The following is a 17974-nucleotide window of genomic DNA, read 5'->3' on the forward strand; positions in this document are numbered from 1 at the left end:
TTACTTGGAGTAATAAGGTCTTCATTTAAAATTTCCCCATTAGTGAAATGCGTACTCTATAAAGGAAAATGGGATGTGTGTGCCGCTGAATGGAATATATGCAAGTCCCAAGTAACCACAATGCTCCACCAAGCAGAATTCCCCTACAGCCCCAGGAAATGGACACTCTGCAAAGAGGGGCAGCTGGCTTAGGGTCTTCCAACCTGAAGGATAACCCAGCTGTGGGCCATGCTGTCTTCTTGCCAAGGTTGAAAGTGGATCAGTCCTTTGGGAAAGTGTTTCCAGTAATATTGGAGGTGAAAGGGGTTGCCATGTTGTCCATCAAGGAATGGGAGCCTGGAACCCCCCCATAGCCCCTTCACATTTGGAGGCTGTTCTGAGCGTTTACACAGGAAAGAGCCCACTTTCTGGACCCTCAGCCAACTTCTTGGGCTCCATCCCTAAACTTTTGTTGCTGTTCACATACCCTTTCTCCAGACCCAACCTCTGATATGGAGATTTCCCAATTCTAACCTACTGTCAACTGTGGGTGGTCTAACCTTTTCAATATCCTCTGATCATGCCCACCTCTTTCCAGTCTCCCGTGGCCTCTCACCTGGATCCTAGCAGAGACACCTGACTGTCATTTCCTGACACTTCCTCTGACTGCTCCCCCTTCAAACTGGAGTTATCCAACCCTGACAGCGTCCCCCAGCCTTCTATCCCTCTTGGGACTGTGTGGCAGGTGGCATTCACCCCAGGACCTGTTCCAGGAGTGTGCTTGGGCTCTAGACACAGATGAAACACACAGGATGCACACAGAAGGCACACGGAAATGCAGCTGAAAACAGAATCCTCTCCCAGGCCCCTCATGCACACCAGGTTCAATCTAGATAATCTCTGAAAGTGGACCAATGCTCCTCCTCACCTGGAGCCTGGTTCCCTCAGCTGAGCCCACCTGCTGTCCCTGCCTCTGCAGTGTCTCCAGCCTGCTCTGATGACCCTGAGCCACGTGCCCTCGCTGCACCCCCAGGCCTGCTGCTCTCACTGTGCCTTTGACGAAGCTCTTGTTCCAGAAACACTGAACTTGTCTCCCAGGCCAGCTCAGGTGTCCTCTCCTCCAGGAAGCTGGGCAGGGTTGAGTACCATTCTCATCCCAGTGTTCCCATGGTAACCACAGGAGCCTCAGCCCTGGTACCTGCCTTGTTGCACGGCAATGATCTAGTCTGGACTGTGCTCCCCACAGGTGTTTCCCCAGTGTCCAGCCAAGTTTCCAGGACACAGCAGCTCCTCATTAAATGTCTGTTGTACTGAACCAAACCGAGAAAGGTCTGGGTCCCCCTGCCTGAGACTGATGGGTCTGTCGTAAGGGAAGGAAGTGCTATAGGTGGGACACAGCGCAGTGTGACTGCTACTACCCTGGGCTTTGGCGTTACCAAACTGGGCTCCACCCTGAGCTGACTGGGTGACCAGGAGCCAGAGACCCAGCGTGTCTCTGCCTCAGAAGTCATGCTGGCACCTGCCACCTCTCAGTGTGAGGATGACGAGACAATGCAGATGAAGCTCTGACCACAAGGCCTGGCACCAAGCAGGATGGGTAAATGTCAGCCCTTGGTGGTCATCGCAGCTCCAGCCCGGCTGGCCATTCATGGCCCATCCCAACCTCACAGCACAATCCACACCCCTTTTAATCAATTCTCAGTTCTGCTGGGAGGATGCAGCAACCACATCTCATTGGTCCCATGGAGAGAGAAAGGAACTGTCCCCAAGGAGCTCCAGGGGACACCTGACTGTCCCTTAGAAGCATAGGAAACCACACAAGCCCCGAATAAAGCCATGGCCCTGGAGTGGGAGCATCAGAAAGGCATTCTCATGGGAAGGTCTTCGGGGTGGGCCGTCAGCCTGCTCACCAGGAGATCAGACCACAGGGAGAGGCAGGACGGAGCCCTGCAGGCTGCCAGCATTCCGCTCTGCCCCGTAGCCGCCTGGCTGCAGCAGTCTTCTCCACACTCTGCCCAGATGCACTTGGATCCCTGTCACATGTCTGTGTCCCATTCCTTGTCCATCCCAGCACCCATGGGCTTGGCTGCTACAGCCCCAAGCCTGAGACTCTCTCCAGAGGACCTCCTTTGGGCTGTGTTTTCATGGCCTCCTCTCCACCTGGTGGGGAGGTCAGGGTTCCCATCCCAGGGTCATGGGATGGCCAGACACACACCGCCTGACACTGGACGGATGAGACGGACAGCAGTCTCTTAGTCACAGGTTCTCACAGCCCAGGGGAGGGGACACTACCCCACATGGGGTCACACGGGGGCTGCACTCGGGTATGGCATGAGCCAGGGGTGAGAGAGCAGGGCAACCCCTGGCTCCCACAAGAGTATGTGATGGGCGTGTTTGAATAATTCCTTGGGTTGGTGGGCAACTGCAGCAAGATGCTCAGGGAGAATCAGGCCCTGTGCCTAGTCCCCACGAGGAGGAGGGTCGTTCGGCTGGAGACCTTATCTGTGGGAGCAGAGTGGAGGGAATCTCGCCCTTAGACCGTTCAGGGCCCTTCTGGTTCCAGATGTCAGAGCAGGCCTCACACTGGTATTGTTAGAACTGCTTCACCTGCCAAACCTCAGAGGGATGTCATCCTCTCTCTTCTACCCAAATCCCTCAGCACCCTGCATCCCATCAATGGACCAATGGCCGACTGTGCAGGGACACAGCTGTTCTGCCCTCCCACCTCCAGCTGGGACACACCCAGGGCAGAGCCCCTCTGGGAGGGGCTGAGACTGTGACTTTGCCTCAAATCACACCTTTGCTTTGCTTCTTTCTTCTCTCTATCATGTGCACCTCCCCCACACACACACACATGTCCTCAACTCCCTCACTGGTTTGTCCTGGAAAATCCAAGTCCTTGTCTCAGACGCTGCTTCAGGAAAAGTGACCCAAGACAGCACAGTCGCATTTCATGAGGATTTGTCATCAGGAAATCGCTTTTACACCTGCCTCTCATATGATTCTCACCTGAGAATTAGGCTGACAAGCATCACTAACCTTGTTTTATACATGAGAATACAGAGACCCACAGAGAGGCTGGGGGGTCCCAAGGTCCCACTGCGGCTGGCGAAGGAATGCGATTGCAGCTCCAATATGAGCAATGCTTCCAACTGGAAGCATCTTCGATGAGCTTCTCAACCCCCAAGGAAGTCCGGAGTCTGGCCGGCTTCCTCCTCCTCACTCTAGTCTTGGCTTCTGTGCCTCATCTCACCAAGCCCTCCCCCGGCCCAAATCTAAAGCTGTCCTCCTGTCAAGCTCTTTCACGTTACCCTGCTCCAGTTTCTTCTTTGCGGTTATCACGCATATGTTTTCTTACTAACTTGTTTTCTGCTCATCTCCTTCCACGAGGCTGGAGCTCATCTCTGATTCACTCATGAAGTTGGAGTCACAGGGTGGGCGTTAGCTGGATATATGTGAAAAAATTAATCCCACGAAGCCAACTTCTGACTCTCGGTAAGGACCTGACCACACTGCGTCCCCAGTACAGTTTTCACGTGTCCTTCTCAGGGTCCATCCATCCATCTGGAAAGGCGCGGGGGCCTCGGGGTGGAGAGGGAAACACTCCATGGACCAGTCACCAGATCCTCATCCTGTCATCACTGTCACCTCGTCCCAAGGGGCCATACCCCAGTGGGTGGCACGTGATGCTTTGATCCAGATGCCAAGAAAGATACATGAGCTACCTGGAGCATAGATCTCCAGAAGTGGGATGGGGAAGCTGAAGGGTGTTTGGTGGGGAGGGGGATGGGATCCTAACCATAACAGGGGAGCAAGATTTTCACCTTGGGACTGAAAAGGATAATCATACTTCAAACATATTTATCACCCTTCTTCCAAGAAGGACAAAGTTGGAGAGAAAACGGTCCATGGGCAGTAAAATAATGAAGAAAATGTTATGGAAGGTGCCGGTGTCATAAATGTTCATCTTCAATGAAACAGATTAACATGAGGACGTTATAGTCCCAGCTCACCCTCTGTTCGCTTGGGGGAATAACTGAGCGCCCCCTAATGGGTCCCAGACGTCTGGTGTGGGGTGGGGAGGGGGCTGTTCCCTGGGTTTGGCCTCCCTCATCTCAGCCACCAGCTCTTGCTGTCCCCTCCCCCCCGTTTTCACGACACTTCCCTAATTCTATTCATTTTCACCGTCTAACTGGAAACATCCTCAGCAAACACTTTTAAAAACAAGAAACTCTGGCCTTTCTCTAGTTAGATCCTTTGGAATTGGGTCAAATTGGGCAGTACCTATTTTTACACACCTCCTCTTTATTCTTTGCTTGAAAAATTGTTAAGAGAACACATACCTTGGTGGTGAAGGACAGTCTCTATCCCCCCATTAAATCTATCACAATCTACCTCGCTAAAAATAGAGGAGAGAATGGAGAGACTTAAAAGCTCACTTCTCTCTGAGGTAACTAATATTCATAGCAAGATAAATGCAGGGAGCGGCAGGTGGGGCTCACAGCATCATTCACCTTGGACCGCCTATACATGCTTCCTCCTCCTGGTGCAGCCAACTGAGCCCCTTCCCCAGACCACCCTTGGGGTTCATCTCTGATAACCTCTCTGCTCAATTTCCCAAGATGTACGTTCCCTGGGAGTTTCACACTCTGTTTTTATTGACAATGAGTATGTCCTAAATGTTGGTTAATATTTGGATATCAGATCCACAATCTCATACTGAAGATCTACCCAATGCAAGAGTTTGAGCAATGTTAGGTGGGGACACAAAAACGAAAAGGCTTGGTCCATCCCTGAAAAAGCTAGCAGCCTGACCGGCAAGGCCAAATCATTCCAAAATACTCCAGCAGTCCTGAAGCAGAGGCTTGGATGGGGGCATAGAGGCCTCACCCGTGCTAGAAGGGTACCCCCGGCAGGAAGACCAGGGACAGCTCCCTTCTGGAGAACTTCTCTGAGCTGTGGGGTCGCAGGTGATGTCCTGCTGTTTCTCATGGGAAGGAGAGGAAGGTGGGATAGGATTTGAGATCTGGAAGCAGAAGGCAGAAAGGCCGCATGTGTGGGTGGCAGGGCCACTGGGTGGTGGACATGGGCCTGAGGGTCTCCTTGGGATCCCATCCCACGGTGATTGCTGGGCTCTTCTCACTGAGTCAGAGGCCCTCGGGGCAGGGGGTTGGTTGGTTTTGCTCATCACTGTGCCCCGAGCCCAGAACAGTGCCCAGGTCATGAATGGCATTCAATAAAGAGTCCCTAAATAAACGAATGAATGCCAGCCAAAGATGGCCATGGAGCCCAAGGTGCACAGAGGATGAGGAAAGCACCAAGCTTTGTCCTAAATGCTGAAAACGCGAGCATGGGGACACCTGCTTTCTGTTCCAGGCGCTCCGGGAGCAGGAAGGGGGTCACTTGGTCATTTCTGCCTGGGGAGGGGACCAGGAGGGGCGTCCTGGTGGAGGTGATGCTTTGACAAATCCTGATGTGTAACTTACTAGCTTGTGTTGCTCTGCATCTCATTGTCCTGTGTCCACCGGAGGGACCTGTGCCTTCTCTGTCTTTCCTAGACAGAGGAGATGACGGTGGGGGATGATGGACGGCGACTGGGGTGGGTGAATCACTGCATGAGTTCCTATGCCTGGTGTTTTTCTCAAGTTATGACTGCCTATTCTTTCTCTTTCTCAGTCACTGTCAGGTGCAAACCTAGTGACTGCCCCCTAGAAAGGCAAGAGGAGGTTCTGGTTCAGGCAGAAATTGTCATCCCCAAGAGAGGTCTCCAACAGAGGGGGCCTTAGGGTCTGACCCTTAGGCAGCACTATGCCCAGAGCCCTGCGAAGAAGAAGGAGTAGCCCTGCCTGTCCACCCCCCACCCTGCACCCACCTGCAGGGATGCTGCCCCCGTGCAGCTGCAGGGCATCTCAGAAGTTTTGCCTCTAGGACCGGGGGTCAGCATCCTCTCCATCCTTCTAAGGAATAGGAGGAATGACGAGAGAGAGAGATTGTACTCCTTCAAAGAAAGAGTGAACAAATACTAGAAAAAACAATTCAAACATACATCTCACGCTTCTGATGTGTCAGAAAAGGTTGGCCCAGGGGAGGCAAAAAGACGCTCCAACCTGGTCCCAGCCTTCCAGGTGCTCCCAGGAGTCAGACCGTGAGGGTGAGGCAGCCTTCACTGCCCAGCCGCAGCCACTCCACCAGCTCCACACCCTGCAACAGTCACACCCCTCGCACCAGCCCTGCTCCCCCTGCACCACCCTCACCTCCCCCCGCACCAGCCCCCTGCCCTGCGCCTCTGGGCTCAGTTGCAGGCTATGCATAGGAAACAAATGTGGTCTTCATGTGGGGTTTCTGTTTTTCTCCCATGTTGAGGCTTTAAGGGGCCAGTAAATAAATTCCTTCCCTGACCCAGAGTTTGAGTGAAGTCATTTGAGTGAGACAATGGAAGCGGGCAGCTGTCACCACTAAAAGCTGGAAGAGGAATGAGCTGTTGGTCACTGTAAGGCGCCACCAGCTCTGCAAGGTGACTGTCCCCACCCACACCCACACCAGCACCCCCAGCACAGTGGGCGGAAGCCCAGGGCATACCCTGCAGACCAGGCCCCTGCACAGGGGGGAGAAAGGGCAGAGCTGCACACACCCGCTCCCCGGCCTTCCCCATCCAGGGCAGGGCAGAGAAACCCCGTACTTCTGCGGGATAGAGAAGAACCAGAGGAGATGCCTGGTGCTCACACACACACACACACACACACACACACACACACGAGATGCCAGGCACCGTAGGGACTCCTGACTTTGTGGCCAGCCGGAAACCTTCCCGGAGCCCCAAATGGGACAGGTCACTGTTATGTGGTCCCACTGCAAACCCACTTCTCCTTGGCGACTCCATGGCAACTGTTTAAGTCCTTTGCTACCTACTTTTACTGCTTCCCCATAGACTGTGGACTCCATAGGAGAAGCACCTTCCTGCCTTTCACCCACTGCAGCCCCAGAACCCAGCAACTCTCTGGTATTGGCAGTGAAAGTCCCAGGTCCCAGGAAACCCCTCAGTTCCGGGCCCATCAGGATGATCCGTCTCCCTAAGATGGTCAGTGAATCTCGTTGGCTGGATGAATTCCTGGTTTATGGGGTTGCACCCCTACTTCCTGATTGACAACAAACATGAGCAGGAAACACCTGAGTAGGTGCACTGATGAGGACTCAAGTCCCAGGCCATGTGACCCCCATGGGCAGAGGCTCTCCTCTCATGTGGTGGTAGGAGGGGACAGTGCGGGGGAGGGGGTAACTGTCCCAAATATGGTGGGGGTTTTTTGGTGGGATGGAGCATGCAGACCAAAGCCCTGTAGTTTCAGAAAAGTCCCTGGAAATTAACACCATCCATCCTTCATCCTCAGCAGATGCCAGGATAATTACAGAGAAAGATGATGTGGGAACCTACACACTCTGAATTTTCTGAAAGTCAGAGTCTCCCATGCAGTGTTGATTACTAGACCAAGCCCGACAGGCAGAATTATTTCTAATTCAGTTTCAGTAAGTTGATTTACCCGTATGAGAAGCCCTCCCAATTTTCAGGAGGCTGACAAATGGAATTTCCATGAAAAGGCAGGCAAATGAGCATCTGCAGACAACTGCGGGCACTTGTGGGCATTTGTGGCTGTGGGCACTCAGCACGCTGGACATGGCAGAGGCTGAGGATAGGCAGGGTCCCTCGGGGGTCCTAAGGAAATCTGGGCCTCAGTTTCAGACCTCAGAGATTTTTGATAACACAGAGAAGAGATGGCTTTCTCAAATGTGCCAAGAGCAAATGTGAAACCTGAGACAGGGGGATGAGCACAGCACACAGCCCCGTGGTCGGTGGGGTGCCGTCCCACAGGAGGAGCCTTCAGGATGATGTGGGTTTTTGTTGGGCTTAAAGAAAGGAAACGCAAAGTGAAAGAGAGTGAGTTTCTCCTGACACAGAAGCCCAGAGAAGGAGATCCAGAGGTAGGTTAAGGCAGTGGAGGGAACAAAAGACAGAATGGAAGGTGAGAAGGAGGATCCGGTCCCTTCTGAGCCCATGGCCACCACCACACCTCCAGGCTTAGGCTTGAACCCCACAGTGTGGTCCAGGCAAAGTCACCAGGGCCTCCCCGCCCCAAGCAGCAGGCCCTCCTTTGGGGGACCAGTAAGGAACACTGCTCAGAATCGATGGAGAAACCTCTCGCAGGGGTGAGGGATGGGATGGAGCAGGTCCAGCTGACCAGGAGTGAAGCTCAGACATGGGCCTGTGTGTGGGCCTGCTAATTACCACCCTTTCCCCCAGAATGCACCCACACAGACCAGCCGGGCCTGCAGGAGCAGGGCCGGCCCCGCACATTCTCTGCATCACAGAGCAGCAGAAGGACCTTCCACAAGACAGGGGCCTGGGCCTTGGCCTCTCACTTCCCCAGGACGCAAGGAGGAGTCATGAGTGTGGGGGAGGGGCAGCCTCCACCTGCATCTCCCACCTGAGCCACCCATGGATTTGGGGAGGGGGAGAGACTAGGGCCATTGTAACCAGTTAACCAATCACCACTAGCTGAGGGGCTCAGAACAACAGAAATTCCTTCTCCCATGGCTCAAAGGACAGAAGGCTAAGATCAAGGTGCCAGCAGGGTCAGTGCCTTCTGGAGACTCTGAGGCCCCTCGCCCTGGCTTCAGGGGGTTTGCTGGCTTCCCCGGCTTGGAGAGGCATCACCCCGACCTCCGTCTCGGGGTCACATGGCCTCTTCTCTGGGTCCCTCTTATTTTATCAGAACATCAGTCATTGAATTTAGGACCCACCTAAATCCAGTATGTTTTCATCTTGAGATCCTTAACTAATGATATCTTTAAAGATCCGATTTACTATAAGGTCAAATTCTGAGGGTCTGGGTAAACGTGAATTTGGGGAGGGGACACAATTCAACCCCCTCAGGTCCCCTAACGTTGTGGAACCCACACCTCTTGTCTTCACTGATCTACCTCTCTTGCCTCATCAACTTCTCCCTCCCCAGAGGGTCACCCGCCTGCCTACAAACCTGTCACAAAACCTCGACCTAGGACAGTGATCACAGAAACACAGAAACCCCTGACTGCATGTTCCTGTCTCACTCCAGCCCCTCCCTCTGCCCGCCTTGGCAGCAAAGCCCCTGTTCCCCTCTCCACGTCTACAGCTCCCACGCCGCCCACCCCCTACAGCCCAGGAGGGTTCACACCAACAGGGCACCCCGGAAAAGGCTCTGAGGGGGCTCATCAGCCACCTCACGTTGCCACATCTCTCGCTGATTGCACTCAACCTCTCGACACCAATCAACACATTTGAGAGGCTGAATATACAGTTGATTGTCCGAGACCCACCCGCTCCACAGCATCCAGCCCGGCTGCCCAACCACAAACTCTGCAGCCACCGGTCCCCAGTGGTCAGGACTCGGTCAAGAACTGCAGCTTCCCGACCGTTCACCCTCTCTTCCAACTCAAGGCCAAGCAGAGACCGTGCCCCCCAAACCCATCAAGGAGACCCCGCTCCTGCTTGGCCTCCTCCAGCTCCCTGGGGGCAGCCTCCATCTGGGGCTCCTGGAGCCGGGCCTGTTTCTCCATGAGGCTCTCCCCTGCCCTCAAGGCTCTGCAAATGCTGACCTTTGCAGTGGAAGCTCTGAGAAAATGCCCTCTGTCTGTTCTCGCTGAGAGGTCTTTCTTTATTTCCACACACTCTATTATGCCTTCCTTCAGGAACTGATTCCTTCCTTCAGGATGCAAACCCAGGTTCCTCTTTTCCCCATAACTCACCTGCTGCCCCTGCAAGGTCTCTTTTGCTGAGTCCCCCTCATCCTCCTTGCGTCATAAGCCTCTGAATCCAGCTCTCGTCCCCCTATGAATTTTCTGCCTTGATGGACTCACCCACGAATTCACATGCCACCGTCTCTCGTTTTTGCACATCCAGCCTGACCTGCCTTGAGTTGCAGATACATACAGCTTCCCCCCATCCCGACCCAGTACACATGTATTTGAACATCTGACAGAAGGCTTAAACCTAGCATGGCTGTATTAGTCAGCAATGGCCACAGTAATGCTGCATTAAAAAATACCCCCAGCTCAGAGGCTCATGGCAATCTGCATGCACTCCCATGCTCATGGCTTCCTGGGCTGACTGGTTTGGCTGGAATCAGGTGGGTGGATGGACTCCAGGCTGCAGGCTAGGTGCAAGTTCAACCACAGGTGTTCATCCCAAGGCCCAGGGTGTGGGGAAAGTCTCTGTGGGGATCCCTAGCACACAAGAGGCCAAACAGTACAATGTGTTTAAGCCCCCAGCTAGCATCATGCCAACCATATCCCTTTAGCCAGAGCAAGCCTCACAGCCAAACCCATGTAGTAAGGCAGGGAGGTTCCCTTGACTCACAGCCAGGGGAAGAGAAGCAAATATTTGCCAAACAATAATCCACAGAGCAAAGGCATAATGATTGGTAAACTGTCTTTATGGCCAGAAAAGATGATTGTATATGTAAAATCCAAAGTCATATACAAATTATCAAAATTAATAAGTGAATTCAGCAGAGTTGCAGGACATGAGATTAAAATACAAAGTAAATGACACGTCTATGAACTTACAACAAACGACTGGAAAATGAAATTAAAATATCCTCTACAATAATAGCATTAAACTTAACAAAAGATGTGTGGGACTTGTATATTTACAACTACCAAACATTGCTGAGAGAGATTACAGAAGGTCTAAATAAATAGAGATCGTGGTTGGGAAGAACTCATATTTCTAAGCAGTCAATTGTCCCCAAAGTTATCTATGGATCTAATGCTATTCCAATCAAAATCTCAGCAGTTGTTTTGGTAGAAATTGGCAAGGTGGTTCTAAATTTTATATGTAAATTTTAAGAGACCAGGAATAAATAGCCAATATATTCTTAAAAAGAGAATAAAGTTGGAGGGTTTATTCTGCCTTATTTCAAGATGTACTGACAAGTTACAGTAATTAAGATAGTGAGGTATTGGCAAAAGAATAGACAAATAGATCTACAGAACAAACCAGTGACTCCAGAAATGTGTATATAAGTGCACATATATGTGTGTAGATAAATGTATATGAAATGTACATGTGTATGTAAATGTATGTGTATGTAGATATTTGTATGTGTATGTAGATGTGTGAGTATGAACTAATTGTAAAAGGCACCAACACAATTCAATGGACAAAGTAAAATGTTTTCAATAAATGGTACCAAAATAACTGGGTAGCCGCATGAAAATAAAAAATGGTTGACCCCTACCTTACACCACACACAAAAATTAATTTGAGATGGATCATAAATTTAAATTTGAAAGCCCAAGTTATGAAGCTTCTAGGAGAAAATGTAGGAGAGGATCTTTAAGGTCTTGGGGTACACAAAGATCCCTTAGGACACAACATTACACTATCCATTACCAAAATGTAATAACTCGGATTTTTTTCTAAATTTAAGCCTCCCATTCATCAAAGGACTGTACTAAGAAAATGGAAACATGGGTCACAGACTGAGAGAAAATACTTTCAATACACATTTCAGAGGAAGAACTCATACCCAGTGTTTGCAAAGGACTCCCACAAATCCATAATAAAAACAGAGACGATCCCCCCAAATGTGCAAGAGACTGGAAGAAGCAAAATACCCACAAGTACAAGAAGTACAGGAACAATCACTCCACATCACTAGCCACTTGGGCAACACAAACTACATTCATGATGAGAACTCTGTACACCCACCAGAATGGCCAGAATCACCAAACATGTTATCCCCAACTGGGGCTGAGGCTATGCACCAGCTGGACACTTACCTGTCACTGTGGGTGTGTAGAGTGGTCATGTTACCAAACTCAGGTTCAGCTTCTCATCACTCAAGAATCCCATACTGAGAGACAAGTGTTGGGTAAAAGGAAAGATAGCTTTATTGAGGAAGCCAGAAGTCCTGGGGGAGAAGGTGGACTCATGTCCCAAAGAACAATTCCCCCTTGTTGATCAGGGGGCAAGAGATTTTAAAGGGGAGTTTCAGGGGTGCACAGGTGGGGGGAAGGAGCTACATACAGAACAGCACAGTCAGCTCTGACGGTCATCTTGAAATTGGTCATGCAGTGGTCTGATCAGCATCATCTTGATTGTTTTAAGTACAGTTAATCTTCAACTCCAGGGTTGTTTTTTTTTCCCATTTCTTTGAGGCCAGTTCTCAGAATTGTGGTAACTTATGTTACAGCTACAGTCTGGTCATAATGTAGTTAACTTCTTCCACCTGGTAGGGGTTTCAGTATCTACAAAACAGCTCAAAGGATATGGCTCAGAATATTATCTATAGCCCTTAAGGAGGAACTAAAGGTGCTTGGCTTGTTTAATGACTAAGCTCTTATTATTTTGTCCTGTTCAACTGTTTTCCTTTGTTTCTGTTTCTGTCTTATTTTCTCACTTCTCTGATTAAACTTATTCTTCAGCTAAAGTTTTTTTACAGACAAGAAGCAGGTGGAGGACATGGGGGGCTTCTGTCCTAGGAAGGCCCCATAGGGTCCTGTTCCATTTCAGTCAGACAACTTAAGAAAACTCTTTGGTGGTTTCTTGTATGACTCAAAGTGCATTTACCCTAAGACCTAGTGGTCCTACTCCTAGGTACATACCCAAGACCCATGAACACGTAGGTCCACCCGAAGACTTGTACAAGAACATATATTCATAGCAGCCGGATTCACAACAGCAAAAAAATTTTAAAAACCCAAATGATGCCCATCAACAGGAGAATAAATAAGAAAACCACAGTATATCCATTCAGTGGAATTCAACTCAGGAAAAAAGAACAAAAAGAAAGAATTTCTGATACATACAGCAACTTGGATGAACCTCAAAACCATTCTGTGCAATGAAGGAAGCCCACAACATAGCACATTTATGTGACGTTTCATTTATGTGACGTTTATGTGATTCCATTTATGTGACGTTCAAGAACAAACAAGGGGAATCCATGGTGATGGGAGTCAGATCCTACAGAGGGCGTGAGGGGGGCTGACTGTAGAGGAGCAGGAGGGATCTTTCTAGGGTGAAGAAAATGTTCTGTGTCTTGATCTGGGTAAGTTACAATTATTGAATTCAACTAACTGTTCACTTAAAATTGTGCATTTTACAGTATGTGGATTCTGCCTCAATAAAGTACTGTTCAAATAACATTAAAATAAACTGAATGATTATATGAAAAATAAAGAAAGAAAGAACTCGGGAAGGAATTACTGTGATGTAGAAGCTCTTTCCTCTTGGGAACGGAATACCCTCCTGACACGGTGGTAAATGTCTTACTGCATTATCTCATTCAGTGCTCCATAATCTCCTGGAGTAGAAAGGTTTTCTTGGCCCTGAGAGATTTGGCGACTTTCCTGAGGTCACCCAGGCCATGCAATACAGCAGATTCAAAACATCAGGCAGGCATCCCAGACATGGAGCTCTAACCTCTACCCTCTCTCCCAGGCTTGGGCTTCTGTCTGTTTATTTGTGTAATTCCCATGACAACCAAGGAAGGTCATTGTCATTACCCCATTGTAAAGGCAGGACAATGGACTCAGAGTGAAGTAGCGAGGGGGAGGTGAACCAGGGCGGTGGGAGGGAAAGCCCACCCTTTCCCCAACACCTCCCAAGGGGCTTCAGCTTCACACGATGGGACTGCTTGCTTCCCAGCTCCTGGCTGCCACCCAAGTACCATGCCACCCAGGCCCATCCTCTGCCACTGGGTCCAAACAGGAGCAGCCTCATCAGTTCTGAGGTGGATTCCCAACACAGAGAAGGCTATCTCCTGTGTGGCCGCATTGCAAACCCACAGCTTCCTAGTAGCAGGAGACGCTCACAGGTGAAGAGCTTGTCTCCACAGCCATCAGTCATCCGAATGTTGGGATTTAGACACCTCCAGGGGTGTCACACCCCCAGACTCACAGGGGTCTGTGAGTTTAACTCCCTCTCCAACATGCCCGTGCCAGGGGGACACAGACAGCCCACTGCAAATGTCCCCTCCATGAATCAGTGACCATGGGCATGATGTTCCTGGTGGCTGGAGTGTCCGACCAACTCTGACCTCGGGCGGACCACCAGCTCTGAGACCCCCACCAGAGAGGCACCTTCCCACTTCCTCCTGCAGCTGACCCAGAAGGGCCTAGAAAGCGGTCACCAGGAGGTCTCTTGGAGGGGGACTTTCAGAAGGGAGCCAGCAGCTGGCCCCCACCTCAGTCTATTGAGAGGAAGTGGCCCGACAGCTTCAGAGGCCTGAGGGACACTTCTGCCGCCCCTCCTCCAGGCTGGCTCAGACACACAGGGCCCTTGGGACACGCAGGGACAGGAGACAGTGTCACAAGTCCTCGAGGCATCTCTGAATCTTAGCTTGGCCACGAAAGGACGACAGCCCTGGCCGGGCCTTGGCTGGGAGGCTGTCAACCAGGAGAAGAGGTGAGATTTGGGGTGGCAGTGCTGTCCAGTAGAACTTTCTGGGTTGATAAGCATGTTCTATGATATGGCCACTGATCATTTGATATGTGACTAGTGCGGCCATAAGTTAGCTTTTAACTTAATTTCATTAATCTAATTTTAGATTCACATGGCTACACGTGTCTACTGTCCACCACACAGGACCACATACTCTGGAGCCTAGAGGTTCACAGATGCTGCTGGGTGACCCTCCCCCGCCAAGGGCCCGAGTGCCCTGACTCTGCCAGAGGTCTTTGTCCTTTTGGTGGGGGAGAATCTGGCTGGTTTTGAGGACATTCAAAGAAAAGAACCACCTTTGGTTCCCTAGGGGTGTCTCTGGGCCTGAGCTCCAAACCTCTCGGGGGGGAATCAGAGCCCCGTGTCCTGTGGAGGGAGGGGCGTGGCCCCAATGACAGGGATGCTCTAGAGAGGCCACCCTATGCAGGCCACCTCTGCAGGCCTGGAAGCCAGGGCCCCAGAAGGACTGTGACATCCCTAAGGTCTTTGCTAAAAAGTGAGCAGTAAACATGGACACCATTCTCTTGGAGCCTGCCCAGCCGAGGCCAAGGAGGTGGCAGTGAGAGCCGGACTATGCTTGCAGTCCTTAGAGGTGGACCTTTCAAACAAGCCCACGGGGGCGAGAAAGCCTGACAACAAGGCATGGCCCTCTGAACTGGCCTCGTCTGGTGGGGACCAGGTTGCGTCTGTGCAGTGGAGACGGGGCAGTGATGGCATCACCGCGGGCACCCACCTCCTGGTGTGAACTTCCCAGGAGAGCAGGTGGCCTGGTGGAGGGGCTGCACCTGCCTCTCCTGCCCACAGCTCCACAGCTCAAGGTCACGGGTCTGCAGGAAGCATCCTTTCCATCCCCACTTCCTGCACGACCTGTGGGCCATGGTAGGGAGCAGGCCCCATGTTTGGGGTCCCTTTTTCAACCCAGTTTTTCAATGGCCTTTAACCAGCTTCTGTATCCTCTCCGACATCCACTCCTCCAGGCAGACACCGACTCTGGAAAGGAAAACCTACCCCAGCTTCTCCTGCGCTGCCATCTCTTCTCCAGCACTGTCCCCTTGGCGGGGAGACAGGACCACGTCTAAAGCTCAGAAGGTTGCCAGAAGCCTCACGCTGTTCCTGCAGGGAAGCCGGGTGCTGCTTCCTCCATGTAGCCAAGGCTGTCCACGCACCGGGCCTCGGTGACAAGGGAGAGGGGCCCAGGAAAAGCCACTTTCACCCTCTTCTTCCCCAGAGATGGGGCTTCAGCCCGAGGCAGAGACAAGGTTGAGACATTGAAACAGCCATGCGCCTGCTCCAGCCGCTGTCTGGGATGAGCTGAGTGACGCGGCGTGGGGGGAGAACAAATGTCAAGGTGGCTGCTAGCCCGAGAGGGGACACACTAGCCTCGGTGACAGTGAGGAGGGCTCTGCACTCAGGTGACGCCCCATTTCTCTTTTCCTCCAAGTGTCCCTGCAGGACGGACACCAGCCTCGCCTCTGCAGACTCACCCTCTGACGCATGGACTTCACGAGTGACTTTTAATCTGGATCCTTTTTCGGCCCCGGACCACTTCCTCCTCCAAAGCTTTATCCGCATCCATCTCCAAGCCGGCATTTGGCTTCCATCAAGGGCAACCTGTGCGTGTTTCTCTTTGACCCAAATAAATACTCGTGGCCCACCTCACGTCCCCATTCCCCCAGGGTGGGGACAGGACAGCAGCCCTGATGACAGAGAGCCCAGGGTTCTGGTAGGCTCTGCAGTTGAGGAAGAGACTGCAGAGAAGGGCCCTCCCTCCTTGTGAATGACCCAGCAGCCCAGAAACTCCCAAGGCCCCATGCTTGCAGCCGCTCAGCAGAGCCCACGGAGCAGCAGGGGAAAAGCATCGGGCACTGCCCAGAGGAGAGCATGGCTTCCTGGAGGAGGGCAGAGACACAGGAAGGAGGAGGCAGTGGGTGGCTTCGCATCTTCCCGTCTCCACGAGGAGACTTGGAAGCCCATCCATCTTGCTGTCCACACCTGAACTGGGATGCTTCTGCGGGCATCCCTGTTCTGAGGCCAGCCAGACTCTGGGGAGACCCACGTCAGCCCACTCCACTCAAGAAGTTCTGAGCGGTCAGAAAGAAAGAGTCTTTACTTCTGGGCTAAGCATTCCAGGTTTGCCCAATTCCCGTGGGAACATCCAATAGCCCGATTCCACCAGCAATCACAGAAGCAGTAGCTGCTGTGTGTTTCCGAATCTACACCCATGCTGGGGCTGCACTGTGATCACGTGTCTGCTTCTGTGGCATGTCCACCCTTCAAGGGGGGCCCAGGTACTGACCGTGTTTACAGGTGACTCAGAGGGGGTGACAAAACCTGCCTGACGCCCAGGCAGGTGAGTGGTGGAGCCAGCGTCAGGGGACATGCCCTTGGCTCAGGGCCTGCCCAGACTCCTGCAGGCCCTTCCAATCCCGGCCAACCACGCACACAAAAGGTCGCACAAGTCCAGTCTCTGGCCAAAAGCCCTATGGCCAGGCAGTCTCCTGTTCCCCAGGCCCCCTGGCTCTTCTGCATCCCTCCCGTGTCAAGGACATTATCTCCGCTGCAGGCTAGTATAGCATCCATGCTGGGCTCGCAGGGCCGGGGACATGTCCAGACTTGGTCCCTCTGCCCTCATCCAGGGATGTGGCTGCTGCTTGCTTCTGGCCATCAGCTCCAACAGCAGTATCCATCCTACCCTCCTCCTGGCGGGAAGGATAAACCATGAAGCCCCAGCGCCCCCGGTAGCCGGGTCTCAGGGTGAGACTGAAGAGAGATTTGGTGCCTCCACAGGGGACGGGTCCACTTGCCAGGTGCCCTGTCTCTGGCCCCCTTCTGCCTTCTCTTTGCTCTTTGTCACATGGCTGGAGGCCCTCGAAGCCCCAGGCAGAAGCGGAGACTGCAGATCAGGCCTGAGCTGCCACGTGACAACATCATCTCGCAGGGATCCGGGAGGGAGAGAGGACCACGGGGACGGGGCAGCCACGTCCCCAGGTCAGGCTCCCACAGCCCCGGCCACTGCCCACCCTCTGTAGGGGACACCTGTCCTCCAGGCCTGGGTCTGCGTCAGTCACCCAAGGGTGGGGCCGTGCTCGGGGCGTGGCAGGCGTCCAGCCTTCTTCACGGCTCCCAACAGCTTCATCAAACGGCTATAGCATCTCCACCTGAACGGTGAGCAGAGGAGGGAATAGTAGAGCCAGAAATGGAGCCAGCCTCCTCACAGGACACAGCCCAGCAGGTGTTCTAGTCTGCAGCTGCCCAGCCCTCTGGGCCTTTCCACCTGGTCCCTCCAACTCGGCGGTGAGAGTGGCCAGGAGGCAGGTTGGGACCTGGGGCCTGGGACCCTTTGCTGCAGTGTCTGCACCTGGACAAACGTCTCCTCCAGCACAAAATACAAAGACACTATAAGGGACTAAAAATAACTGTGTACATGGGCAGTTGGGGCAAGTTATGGACAACAAGATACAAAGAGACCAAAAACCCGACTGCCACTTCTGAAGAGCCGGGAGGAAAAAATTGTGT

Source organism: Mesoplodon bidens (genome assembly GCF_964165515.1).
Source record: "Mesoplodon bidens genome assembly, chromosome: 2".
Classification (NCBI taxonomy): domain Eukaryota; kingdom Metazoa; phylum Chordata; class Mammalia; order Artiodactyla; family Ziphiidae; genus Mesoplodon; species Mesoplodon bidens.